Raw genomic sequence first — 14,086 nt, forward strand, 5'->3', positions numbered from 1 at the left:
GATCCTCGTAGATCCTCGTAGACCCTCGTAGACCCTCGTAGACTCTTGTACACCCTCGTAGATCCTCGTAGACTCTTGTAGACTCTTGTAGACCCTCGTAGATCCTCGTAGACCCTCGTAGACTCTTGTAGATCCTCGTAGATCCTCGTAGACCCTCGTAGACCCTCGTAGACTCTTGTAGATCCTCGTAGACTCCCGTAGACCCTCGTAGACTCCAGTAGTTTTACTGGGAGTACCCCAGGGGTCAGTATTGGGTCCCCTTCTTTTCACCATTTACCTCCTCCCCCTGGGCACAATCCTCCGTCACCATGGGGTCCATTTTCACTGCTACGCCGACGACACACAAGTCTACATCTCCACTAAACCGACTGCGGCCATCCCTCCTACCTCCCTCATCACCTGCCTTGAAGACATCCGGAGCTGGATGAGCAGGAACTTCCTAAAACTAAACGGCAATAAAACTGAGGCCCTGCTCATCGGCTCCAAATCCATCATCACCAAATCCAAACACACCACAGCTCCACCCATCACCATCGACGGATTCCCTGTACCCTTCTCCCCCCAAGTCAAGAGCCTCGGCGTCATTCTGGACAGCACCCTTTCATTTGCACCCCATATTCAAAACATCACCCGGACTGCATTCTTCCACCTCCGCAACATCTCCAGACTCCGCCCATCACTGACCCAGTCCAGCACCGAAATCCTGGTCCACTCATTTGTCTACATCGACTACTGCAATGCCCTCCTCACCGGACTCCCCACCAAACTCATCAACAGACTGCAAATCATTCAGAACTTGGCCGCCCGGATCATCACCTGGACCAAATCATCGGACCACATCACTCCTGTACTCATCCAACTTCACTGGCTCCCTGTACAATACCGCATCGACTTCAAAAACCTTCTCCTCACCTTCAAAACTCTCCATCATCTGGCCCCCACTTACCTCTACGGCCTCCTTCAGGAATACACTCCCCCCCGCACCCTCCACTCATCCTCTTCTGGACTGCTAACCATCCCCACGTCACACCTCAGCACCATGGGTGCCCGAGCCTTCAGTTGCTCAGCACCCAGGCTCTGGAACTCCCTCCCCCCACACATAAGACAATCAGACTCCATCACATCATTCAAGTCTCAACTCAAAACTCACCTGTTCAAACTGGCATACTCCCTATAACTGGATCCTGTGCACTTCACTTGTTTTTATGTTGATCTTCTGTTTTAATGGTGTTTTTATCTTTTATACTTTTATCCTGTATCCTGTTTGATTTTATTGTAAGGTGACCTTGGGTGACTTGAAAGGCGCCTCCAAATAGAATGTATTATTATTATTATTATTAGACCCTCATAGACTCTTGTAGATCCTCGTAGACTCTTGTAGACTCCCGTAGACCCTCGTAGACTCTCGTAGACCCTCGTAGACCCTCGTATAGACTCTTGTAGATCCGCGTAGACACTTGTAGACTCTTGTAGACCCTCGTAGACTCTTGTAGACCCTCGTAGACTCTTGTCGATCCTTGTAGACCCTCGTAGACTCTAGTAGACACTCGTAGAACCTTGTAGACTCCCGTAGACTCTTGTAGACCCTCGTAGACTCTAGTAGACCCTCGTAGAATCTTGTAGACTCCCGTAGACCCTCGTAGACTCTCGTAGACCCTCGTAGACCCTCGTAGACTCTAGTAGACCCTCGTAGACTCTGGTAGACCCTGGTAGACCCTCGTAGACCCTCGTAGACTCTAGTAGACCCTCGTAGACCCTCGTAGACCCTCGTAGACTCTAGTAGACCCTCGAAGACCCTCGTAGACTCTAGTAGACCCTCGTAGACCCTGGTAGACTCTCGTAGACCCTCGTAGACTCTAGTAGACCCTAGTAGACCCTCGTAGACCGTCGTAGACCCTAGTAGACCCTCGTAGACCCTCGTAGACTCTAGTAGACCCTCGTAGACCCTCGTAGATCCTCGTAGACTCTAGTAGACCCTCGTAGACCCTCGTAGACCCTGGTAGACCCTCGTAGACCCTCGTAGACCCTGGTAGACCCTGGTAGACCCTCGTAGACCCTGGTAGACCCTCGTAGACCCTCGTAGACCCTGGTAGACCCTCGTAGACCCTCGTAGACTCTAGTAGACTCTAGTAGACCCTCGTAGACTCTAGTAGACCCTCGTAGACCCTCGTAGACTCTCGTAGACCCTGGTAGACCCTCGTAGACCCTCGTAGACCCTGGTAGACCCTCGTAGACCCTCGTAGACCCTGGTAGACCCTCGTAGACCCTGGTAGACCCTCGTAGACTCTAGTAGACCCTGGTAGACCCTCGTAGACCCTCGTAGACCCTCGTAGACCCTGGTCGACCCTGGTAGACCCTCGTCTCCTCCAGGCTTTCCCTCTGTCCATATTTGCATTGACTTGGTTGTAGCAGTAAGTAGATTAAGGGCCAGATGATGGAGGGGAAATCAATTACTGGGGGGGGGGGGCTGTATGAACCATGTATTTACACAACCACATGACCCTCCCTTCTCTTCCGATGGGAACGTCCTGAACGCACCATGAGATGCAGGTTATGAGCCTCATGGTGTGTCGTATGTATTATAACAATGACGTCATCCCCTCAGCTCAGAGCAGATTGTTATCTTTATTATCACATTATCTTCTTTATGAGTTATGTGGTCTTATTTATACTCTGATCACAGAGCAGCCGACTTCTAGTGATATACACAATAATAACACAACACGTGTTTTTATAGTATCCCAGGTCCGATACAGGGCGGAGGAGTAATCCTCCTCCTCCTCCTCCTCCTCCTCCTCCTCCTCCCAGTCCGCCCAGCAGCAGCTCCGTCATTTCACCTCCTCCTCCTCCACTTGTTGGATGTGCACCGTTTGGATTTCTCCGGTTCCCAGCTCTCTGCCGGTCGTTCACCGTCTCCGGGTCCGGAGAGCACCGGCCGGCCGCCTCGTGACGCGTTTCTACACGTTACACGTGCGCGTAAAAGGAGCCGAAGCGCGTCCGCCCGCCTGCTCCGGTGTCGGTTCTCTGCGGCCGTCCCTCTGACCTCTCAGGCGGCTGATCCCGCAGCGGGAGCTCGGAGGGTTTCCTGGCGGCGCCGCGCGCTCTGGACTCCGGCTCATCCTCGGAGAAGTCCCGCCGCAGTCCGTCCCTCCTCCTCCTCCTCCTCCTCCTCCTCCTCCTCCTCCTCCTCCTCCTCCTCCTCCTCAAGGATGCTGGCGGCTCCACACGGTCTGACTCCCCAGGATTAGAGTCGAACCCTCGGACCATGTAACCACACCAGGTATGTGCAGCAGGGGTGACACGGGGGAGGCGGGGGTCACGTGGTGCGCGTGTTACATGATCAACGGGCTCTGGATTGGAGATGAAGGATTCACTCTCATTCAGTTCCAGTATGAATGCAGAGGTTCACATCTGTGTGACAGTGGAGCTCAGCAGGAGCTGGGGGGGGGTCTGCCCTTTAGCTGCTGCTGTGATCTCCTTCCAGTCCGGTTCAGTCTGGCTGCTGCTGCTGGCATTTGGATTGAAGGGACTGCATCGTTTATAATCGAAGAGATGCAAAGTACCGGCAGCTGGTGGCAGAGAGGAGATGATAATCAATCATGAAGCATTTTGGACAGGGGGGGGGCGTCCTGAGATGATGAGCAGAGCACTCACAATGTGGCTACCTGTTAATAGTGGGTCCATTGAAAGTGCTGTGTACATTGCACACAGAATACCTCTGGATGCTTCATTTAGGAGGCTATAAAAACACAATGTGTGTGTGTCATTTGGAATTCACCAAATCTCCAGTCAACAGCTGTTTCTGTTTAAATTATACAAATGCTGTAACTACTTGTATTATTTATATTATTTATTGTTGACTGTTAACAAGATGCTATACACTGTATATATATATATATATTAATATGTATTTATTTAGTTATTTTTCTTATATATATATATAATATATATGTATAAATATATATTTTATAAATATGTATTTATATATAAATATATGATTACATATATTAATATAAACATATATATTTATATATATATTTTATAAATATATATTTATATATTTAAATATTTATATATTTATATATATATATATATATTACAGTGGACATCCTGAAATAGATGAAAGACTAATATGAATAACTGTTTCTCTAATCCTGAGTTTTTTATTTTGATAATTTCTTATTATAACAAAGTAGCTGTGTTTCTGCCTCAGAGATGTTCACAATATCAATAATAAACAAACAAACAAAACCTCCCATGATCCTTCACTCTGCACACGGCAGCATGAAGAGTGTCGCTCCTCCACATCCACTGACCCGTTTCTCACAGTAAATACAGCTTGACTAAATAACCACACACACACACACACACACACACCACACACCTCCAGTGTGATACAACAGGAAGTGGTCTGATTTCCCAGAGGAGTCTGCAGTGACAGCTCACAGAGTGTATTAATACACAGGTTGTGTGTGATGTAAATTGTGTACATGTTGTGTGTACTGCTGTGTAACAGACGCTCTGGCTGGGAATCTAAATATTTGATTGAGCTCCGGTTAATTGACGTCCCCGTTAACGGGAGCCGCCTCATTATGAACCCGACACATCGGCTGCTCAGATTATATCAGATTATATCAGATTATATATGATTCAGCTTCAGTTCAAGAAGATTTGAAGCGAGGAAACCTCTAAAAAAGATGAGTCGCTGCTATATTATAGTAACACAGTACGAATGTGTTGTACATGAAGCTCTGATGTGTGGCCTCCACCATCCTGCTATCTTAATCTCTTAATCTCCTAATTGGCCTCATATAGCCGTCTGGATTTTAAAATTTGTATGGTTCTTCGTGGACTGAAAAAAAAAAATCAATGTGGTTCAAATTAAAAAAGTTCAATTGCTGCCTTAAACTTTCAAGTAGAGTCAAATTAGATTTACAATTTGCTCCAACTCAAGATTTAGAGTTTACTTTATCGTCGCATGACTGTAGAGTTCATGTTTATTCAATTTAGCAAAGAAAGTTCAAAATATATACAACTCATCATCATGCGTTATGTTCACTCGTCCAACTCATGATTTAACTCTCTTATTGAAGTTAGAAGGAAGTTGTGACATAGTTAATATGACCTAGAAGTTCATGCATCGTTTCAAATGATAATTTATAGCTGTAAGAACGACCATTTTAAAGTATCCGAGTCGTCGTTGTGCAACTAAAGAAATACATCGAAGAAGCTTAAATAGAAACGTGAAGCTGGATCGTTAAAATAAGAAGAATTCATGTTGAGTTTTGACCGTCAATCTGTCATCATGTCCACAAAACACTGAGATGAACACGAGGGCTTCGTTTGTGACCGTCGTAAAAATAAAGAGTCACAGAAGGTTTAAGGTTTTTTATTTGCCATTAGTGCTTAGAGTAGAGCAACAGTGGGATTATAGTGCAGGGCTCTCCGAGTTAAGAGGTAAACACACACTATAACTAGAACGGGCACTTGGTAGAGCGCATACCTTCGCATATCACAAGATTGGGCATTGAATTATGAACATTTTGGCATTAGTTGCATGCCAATTGGACAAAAATGTATTGTGCTATGGTAAAAAAAGAGTTTGACCTTTCCATGACCTTGACCTTGACCTTTGACCCGATTGATCCCAAAATCTAATCAAATGGTCCCCGGATAATAACCAATCATCCCACCAAATTTCATGCGATTCAAGAACATTTTGACCTGTTCATGACCTTTGACCTTGACCTTTGACCCGATCGATCCCAAAATCTAATCAACTGGTCCCCGGATAATAAACAATCATCCCACCAAATTTCATGCGATTCGGTTCAATACTTTTTGAGTTCTGCGAAAGATTTTGACCTGTTCATGACCTTTGACCTTGACCTTTGACCCGATCGATCCCAAAATCTAATCAACTGGTCCCCGGATAATAAACAAGCATCCCACCAAATTTCATGCGATTCGGTTCAATTCTTTTTGAGTTTTGCGAATAACACGCATACAAATAAATAAACTAGAACGGGCACTCGGTAGAGCGCATACCTTCGCATATCACAAGATTGGGCATTGAATTATGAACATTTTGGCATTAGTTGCATGCCAATTGGACAAGAATGTATCGTGCTATGGTAAAAAAAAGATGTTGACCTTTCCATGACCTTGACCTTTGACCCGATTGATCCCAAAATCTAATCAAATGGTCCCCGGATAATAACCAATCATCCCACCAAATTCCATGTGATTCAAGAAGATTTGACCTGTTCATGACCTTTGACCTTGACCTTTGACCCGATCGATCCCAAAATCTAATCAACTGGTCCCCGGATAATAAACAATCATCCCACCAAATTTCATGCGATTCGGTTCAATACTTTTTGAGTTCTGCGAAAGATTTTGACCTGTTCATGACCTTTGACCTTGACCTTTGACCCGATCGATCCCAAAATCTAATCAACTGGTCCCCGGATAATAAACAATCATCCCACCAAATGTCATGCGATTCGGTTCAATACTTTTTGAGTTTTGCGAATAACACGCATACAAATAAATAAATAAATAAATACACGGCGATCAAAACATAACCTTCCGGCATTTTCAATGCGAAGGTAATAAGAACACATATAAAAACTCACTGTACATAAGGTGGTAGTGTATACTGTGTTAAATACCGTTTTAAAAACTTTAAAAAGAGGGGAAGGGGAGAGTGATGCGGGGATATTGCACACATTAGAGTATTGCACATTTTCATAGATAGTAATATTTCACATATTGCACATGACGTGTGTTGTGTGAAGTTTAACTAGACACAATTTAGTTACACGACGGTTCAAAAGTTTAGGGTCACCCAGACAGTTTGGTGTTTTCCATGAAAACTCACTTTTGTTGATTAGATTAATTGCAACATGAATATAAAATCGAGTCAAGACATCGACGAGGTTATAAATAATGATTTTTATTGTAAATATTAATGTTGTTCTTCTTGTGGCTCAAAGGAAGGCCAGTTTTAGAGCGTCTCTCACCGGCATAACTGTTTTCAGCTGCGCTCACATAAAAAGGTTTGAAAGGGTTTTCTACCCCTCTGTAGAGACTTCATTAATACCAGAGAATAGTCATCTAAACATTAACATATCCATTGTTCAACATCCATTGTTTCACATCCATTGTTTCATTGTTTCACATCCATTGAGCCTTGTCCTCTGATTTTCCCAGCTGCTCCTGAACGCATCATCTCACTCTTCCGGTAAGCTTTGGTTGCCAGCTCAACAGCGAGCATGACTTCTTCTTCTCCCCCTCCCGCTCCCTCTTGCTCAGTGTGTCTCATGTATAGTTATCCCCCTGCCTCCCTTAATGATAACGATACATGCAACAAGTGTAGTTTATTTGCTAGGTTGGAGGCAGGTCTAAGTGGGTTAGATGCACGGCTCCGCGCTATCGAAGCTCAGACAGCTATGCTAGTTAGCCCGCCCTCTCCCGTAGTCGGCGCGGAGCTACAGTCAGCTGTTAGCTGTGCCCGCGGTAACCGTGCAGCCGGATGGTTGGGTAACTGTTCGCAGGAGTCGTAAGTCTACACAGAAGCCCGCTGTGCACCAACCACTTCACGTTTGAACCAGTTTTCCTGCTCAGCGACACACCCGCTGAGGAACACACCCTGGTTATCGGGAGCTCTATAGTCAGGAACGTGAAAATAGCGAAGCCGCGGACCAGAGTCGTGTGCCTCCCGGGGCCAGAGCGGGCGACGTGGAGTCTTGTTTGAAGCTGCTGGCTAAGGATAAGCGGAGATACAGTCAGATTGTAATACACGCCGGTGGTAATGACGCCGAGCCGCCGCTCGAACTCACTAAAATTAATGTGGAATCGGTGTGTGCTTATGCCAAGACGTTGTCGGACACCGTAATTTTCTCTGGCCCTCTCCCAAATTTGCAGACAGACGAATTGTATAGCCGAATGTCGCTTTCAACCGCTGGCTGTCGAGGTGGTGCCCAGCGAATAATGTGGGCTACGTAGACAACTGGAAGACTTTCTGGGAAAACCTGATCTGATGAGGAGAGACGGCATTCATCCCACGTTGGACGGAGCGCGTCTCATTTCTGCGAATATGACCAAGTTGATCACCGGACTTAATCTATGACAACCCAGGGTTCAGATCAGGAACCGGGAGCAGAGTTGTAGTTTAACACCCTTCTCTGCTCTTCCATTCGAGCAGTTACCCACCCTTGACTTTAGAGTAGAGACTGTGTCTGTCCCACGGCCACTTCAATTAAATAAATCAAAAGTAAGCAGAAGAGGAGTCGTACACAATAACCTTATACAAGTTAACACAATTATTTCAGCAGTGCAACAAAATAGGTCTATTAAATGTGGTCTCCTAAATATTCGATCTCTGTCATCTAAAGCTGTGTTACTGAATGATTTAATATCAGATAATCACATTGATTTATGTTGCCTAACTGAAACCTGGCTGAGCCATGAAGAATATGTCTGCCTGAATGAATCGACTCCTCCAAGTCATATTAATACTCACATTCCTCGAGGCACCGGTCGAGGAGGTGGAGTAGCAGCCATCTTTGAATCGAGCCTATTAATTAATCCTCAACCAAAATTACACTACACCTCATTTGAAAGCCTTGTTCTTAGTCTTTCACATCCAACCTGGAAAACACTACAGCCAATTCGATTTGTGATTCTGTACCTGCCACCAGGTCCATATTCAGAGTTTATATCTGAATTCTCAGAATTTATATCAAGTTTGGTTCTTAAAACCGATAAAGTTATTATTGTTGGAGATTTTAATATCCATGTGGATGTTGATAATGATTGCCTTAGTGCTGCATTCATCTCCTTGTTGGACTCGATTGGCTTCTGTCAGAGAGTACAGAAACCCACTCACAGCTTTGGCCACACGCTTGATCTTGTTCTTACTTATGGCGTTGACATTGAGCATTTGAACGTCTTCCCACAGAATCCTCTTCTGTCAGACCACAACCTCATAACTTTTGAATTTATACTACGGAGTGTACTCCGTTAGTCAAAAGTTTCTACACTAGATGTCTAACTGATAGTGCTGTAGCTAAATTTAAAGCGATTCCTTCTGTATTTGATTCGATACCACGTCTCAATATAACAGAGGACTCCTGGTCTAACTTTAGTCCGTCCCAGATTGATCATCTTGTTGACAGTGCCACAGGCTCTCTGAGAATGACACTGGACTCGATAGCCCTCTGAAGAAGAAGACAGTGAGGAAGAGGAGGTTTGCTCCTGGTATAACCCTCAGACCCGCAAACTGAAGCAAGCGTCACGAAGCTTGACGCATATGGCGTTCAACTAATCTCGAAGAATCCCGCTTAGTTTGGCGAGATAGTCTTAAAACATATAAGAAGGCCCTCCGTAATGCCAGAGCAGCCTATTACTCATCAATAATAGAAAAAATAAAAACAACCCCAGGTTTCTCTTCAGCACTGTAGCCAGGCTGACAGAGAGTCACAGCTCTGTGGAGCCGAGCATTCCTATAAACCTTAGTGGTAATGACTTTATGAACTTCTTTAATGAAAAGATTTTAACTATTAGGGACAAGATTAATAATCTCTTGCCCATAACCAGTGCCAATCTGTTCTCAAGTGGAATGGCCTTGGAAACCGCTGTATGCCCTGGTGTATATTTGGAGGATTTTCTCCTATCAACCGTGACCAATTATTTTCAACGGTTTCTACTTGAACACGTCTACCTGTCTCTTGGACCCCATCCCGACGAGGCTGCTTAAAGACGTTTTGCCTTTAATTGGCGGCTCTCTATTAGATATTATCAATGTGTCTCTGCTAACAGGCCACGTACCACACTCCTTCAAGGTGGCTGTTATTAAACCTCTCCTGAAGAAGCCCACTCTGGATCCAGAGGTATTGGCTAACTACAGACCGATCTCTAACCTCCCCTTCCTCTCCAAGATCCTTGAGAAAGTGGTCGCAAATCAGTTATTCGACTTTCTACATCATAATAGTTTATTTGAGAAATTTCAATCAGGATTTAGAAAACACCACAGCACCGAGACGGCACTGGTGAAAATTACAAATGACCTCTTAATGGCAGCAGATAAAGGACTCCTCTCTGTCCTGGTCTTGTTAGACCTTAGTGCTGCATTCGACACCATTGACCATGACATCCTGTTACAGAGACTGGAGCAGTCGATTGGCATTTCAGGCACGGCACTAATTTGGTTTAAATCCTATTTATCAGATCGATCTCAGTTTGTATTTGTAAACGATGACGCTCCATAACCACCAACGTTAATCACGGAGTTCCACAAGGTTCTGTGCTTGGACCAATTTTATTTACCTTATACATGCTTCCTTTGGGCAATATTATCAGGAAACACTCCATAAACTTTCATTGTTATGCAGATGACACTCAACTATATTTATCGATAAAACCAGAGGAGAGCAACCAACTCTGTAAAATTCAAGCATGTCTTAAAGACATAAAACATGGATGACCTGCAACTTCTTGATGTTAAACTCAGACAAAACCGAAGTAATTTTAATCGGCCCTGAGCACCTCAGAGATCAATTATCTGGTGATGTGGATTCTGTAGACGGCATTGCCCTGGCATCCAACACCACTGTAAAGAATCTTGGCGTTATCTTTGATCGGGACTTGTCCTTTAACTCCCACGTAAAGCAAATCTCAAGGACTGCATTCTTTCATCTACGTAATATTTCAAAATCAGGCACATCTTGTCTCAAAAGATGCAGAAAAATTGGTTCACACGTTCGTTACTTCGAGACTGGATTACTGCAACTCCTTATTAGCAGGCTGCTCTAATAAATCTCTTAGGTCCCTCCAGTTGATCCAGAATGCTGCAGCTCGTGTTCTCACTAAAACTAAGAAAAGAGATCACATCACTCCTGCACTAGCTGCTCTGCACTGGCTCCCAGTAAAATCAAGAATCACTTTTAAAATTCTTCTCTTAACCTACAAAGCCTTGATTGGTGATGCTCCATCATATCTTAAGGAGCTTGTCGTACCATATTGCCCCACTAGAGAGCTACGCTCACTAAATGCGGGACTACTTGTAGTTCCTAGAGTCTTAAAAAGTAGAATGGGAGCCAGAGCCTTTAGTTATCAAGCTCCTCTTTTATGGAACCAGCTTCCAATTTCAGTCCGGGAGGCAGACACAGTCACCTCGTTTAAGAGTAGACTTAAGACCTTCCTCTTTGACAGAGCTTATAGTTAGGGCTGAATCAGGTTTGCCCTGGTCCAGCCCCTTGATATGCTGCTATAGGCTTATAGCTGCCGGAGGACGTTTTAGGATGCACTGAGTACCTATCTCCTCTTTTTCTCTCCTTAAGGATGAATTTTCATCTCTCAATCACACGTTACTAACTCTGCTTTCTCTTCGGAAGTCCTTTTGACTTTACGTCTCATGGGGTCATCGGACCCTATGAGACGGCATAGATCCTATCTGCCTGATGGATCGTCTGGGTCGTGGAATTCCTGCTCATGACTACGCCACTGTCCTGTTGAGACTCCGCCCTCCTCCTCCCCACCGCCATCTGCCTGATGGATCGTGGAGGTCTCCATCGTGGAATATGCCTACTATGAACTATTCATACACTCTGTCATATTCATTGAATGTATTTTAACTCTAAATCTGTCCTTCTGTACACATTACATCTATTGCATCTGTCCATCCTAGGAGAGGGATCCTCCTCTGTTGCTCTCCTCCAGGTTTCTTCCCTTTTTTTCCCCCTGAAGGGTTATTTGGGAGTTTTTCCTGGTCCGATGTGAGGTTTTGGGGCAGGGATGTCTATGTGTACAGATTGTAAAGCACTCCGAGACAAATTTGTAATTTGTGAAATTGGGCTATACAAATAAACTGAATTGAACATGTAGAGAGTTATGATTCATTTAATGTTATCTTCATTGATAAAGACAGAGCTTTGAAAAATAAGGACATTTCTACGTGACCCCAAACTTTTGAACTTACTTATTCTTCTCTTTTGTATATGCCACCTTATTCCTCAGGATCAGGACAGAATGTATGTATCTTTTTTTTTAAAACAAGTCTAATCTGCAGGTGTAGCTTCTCTTCTCATGTTTTAATGAACGTGGAGTCGTCTGTGTCACTGGAGGAAAGACGTAGACTCCGTCTGTCTTGCTGTCTGGAGGCCGGTGGCTGCTCTCGGCCTCCTTCAGGCCAAAATAGATGAAAGACAAATATTAATCACTGTTTCTCTAATCAGAGTTTTTTATTTGATAATTTATTGCGAGCTGTCGCTATGTGTGTGTGTGTGTGTGTGTGTGCCCATGTTTCAGGAACGTGAATAATTGAGCGGCCCTCTCGAGGTTCCTCGCGCTGCTGATCGGTATCTCGTGTTAGTTGAGCGGACCGGAGTGACACCCGAGAGGTTGATTTGTAATGAATCCAGAATGCATGACATTTTTGTTTTTTTAATTGCATTACAATATTCTAATTTTCTGAGACAGTCCTGTATATACATGTATATATAAATCTATATATATGTATATATACATGTATATATAAATGTATGTATATAATGTAATGTATGTATATATATATAAATATATATGTATGTATATATATGTATATATATGTATATATATGCATATATATGTTTATATATACATATACAGCTATATATATTTACATGCCCTATATATACATAAATATATGTACATGATATATATGTATATATTTATATATATATACAGTATATATATACGGCATGTATATATATATATCTTTATATATATGTATATATGGCAAGTATATATATATATATATATTTATTTATTTATATATATATGTTCCAGCTCCTGTCGGAGAGGTTTTACCGCCATATTGATCATGATCCTTTACAGGGCCAAGAGATGCATTCTGGGTAGTGCTTTCTCCTCATTCATTGCATTCTTCACCCCGAATGACCTCCAGCGAAGGAAAAAAATCAAAGTAATTGAACGGAAAATGTTCGGCGTCATCAATCTGTGACCGCTGGGCCGTAAAACTGCTGCGGCAGCTGGAGAGAGGAGAGAGGAGAGGGGAGAGAGGAGAGAGGGGAAAGGAGAGGGCAGAGGGGAGAGAGGAGAGGGGAAAGGAAGAGGGGAGAGAGGAGAGAGGAGAGAGGGGAGGGGAGAGAGGAGAGAGGGGAAAGGAGAGGGCAGAGGGGAGAGAGGAGAGGGGAAAGGAAGAGGGGAGAGAGGAGAGAGGAGAGGAAAGGAAGAGGGAGAGGAGAGAGAGAGAGGGAGGGAGAGGAGAGAGGGAAAGGAGAGGCAGAGGGAGAGAGGAGAGGGAAAGGAAGAGGAGAGAGAGAGAGAGGGAGAGAGAGAGAGGGAAAGGAGAGGGCAGAGGGAGAGAGGAGAGAGGAGAGGGGAGAGGAGAGAGGAAAGGAGGGCAGAGGGAGAGAGGGAAAGGGAGAGGGAGAGAGAGAGAGGAGAGGAGAGGAGGAAGGGAGAGGGAGAAGAGGAGAGGAGAGGAGAGAGGAGAGGGAAAGGAGAGGCAGAGGAGAGAGAGAGGGAAGGGAGAGGGAGAGGGAGAGAGGAAGAGGAGAGGGAGAGGAGAGGGGAAAGGAGAGGGCAGAGGGGAGAGAGGAGAGGGGAAAGGGAGAGGGGAGAGAGGAGAGAGGGGAAAGGAGAGGGCAGAGGGCAGAGAGGAGAGGGGGGAAAGGAGAGGGCAGAGGGGAGAGAGGAGAGAGGGGAAAGGAGAGGGGAGAGAGGAGAGGGGGGAGGGGGGAGACAGAGACTCACACACACTCATACACACACATACACAGAGACTCACACAGATTCACACACACATACTCACACACACACACAGACACTTTTGGGAACAGAGGTCGAAATGAACCTTCTCAAGACAACCCACCGTCCGTCATGGTGGTGTGACCAGGTCAAAGGTCAAGGATGAAAGTAGAGCACATGACTGATGTGACGCGTGAGAACTGGGCCTCTGCTTCCTGTTTTAGTTTCAGTTCTTTAAACTATTAACACCATTATTTAGTGAAGAATACCTGAGATGAGACACAGGTCACCAGTTGCTGAATTTAAATGTTTACATGTCTAACACTTTAAC

Source organism: Pseudoliparis swirei, chromosome 5 (assembly GCF_029220125.1).
Source record: "Pseudoliparis swirei isolate HS2019 ecotype Mariana Trench chromosome 5, NWPU_hadal_v1, whole genome shotgun sequence".
NCBI classification, from domain to species: Eukaryota; Metazoa; Chordata; class Actinopteri; order Perciformes; family Liparidae; genus Pseudoliparis; species Pseudoliparis swirei.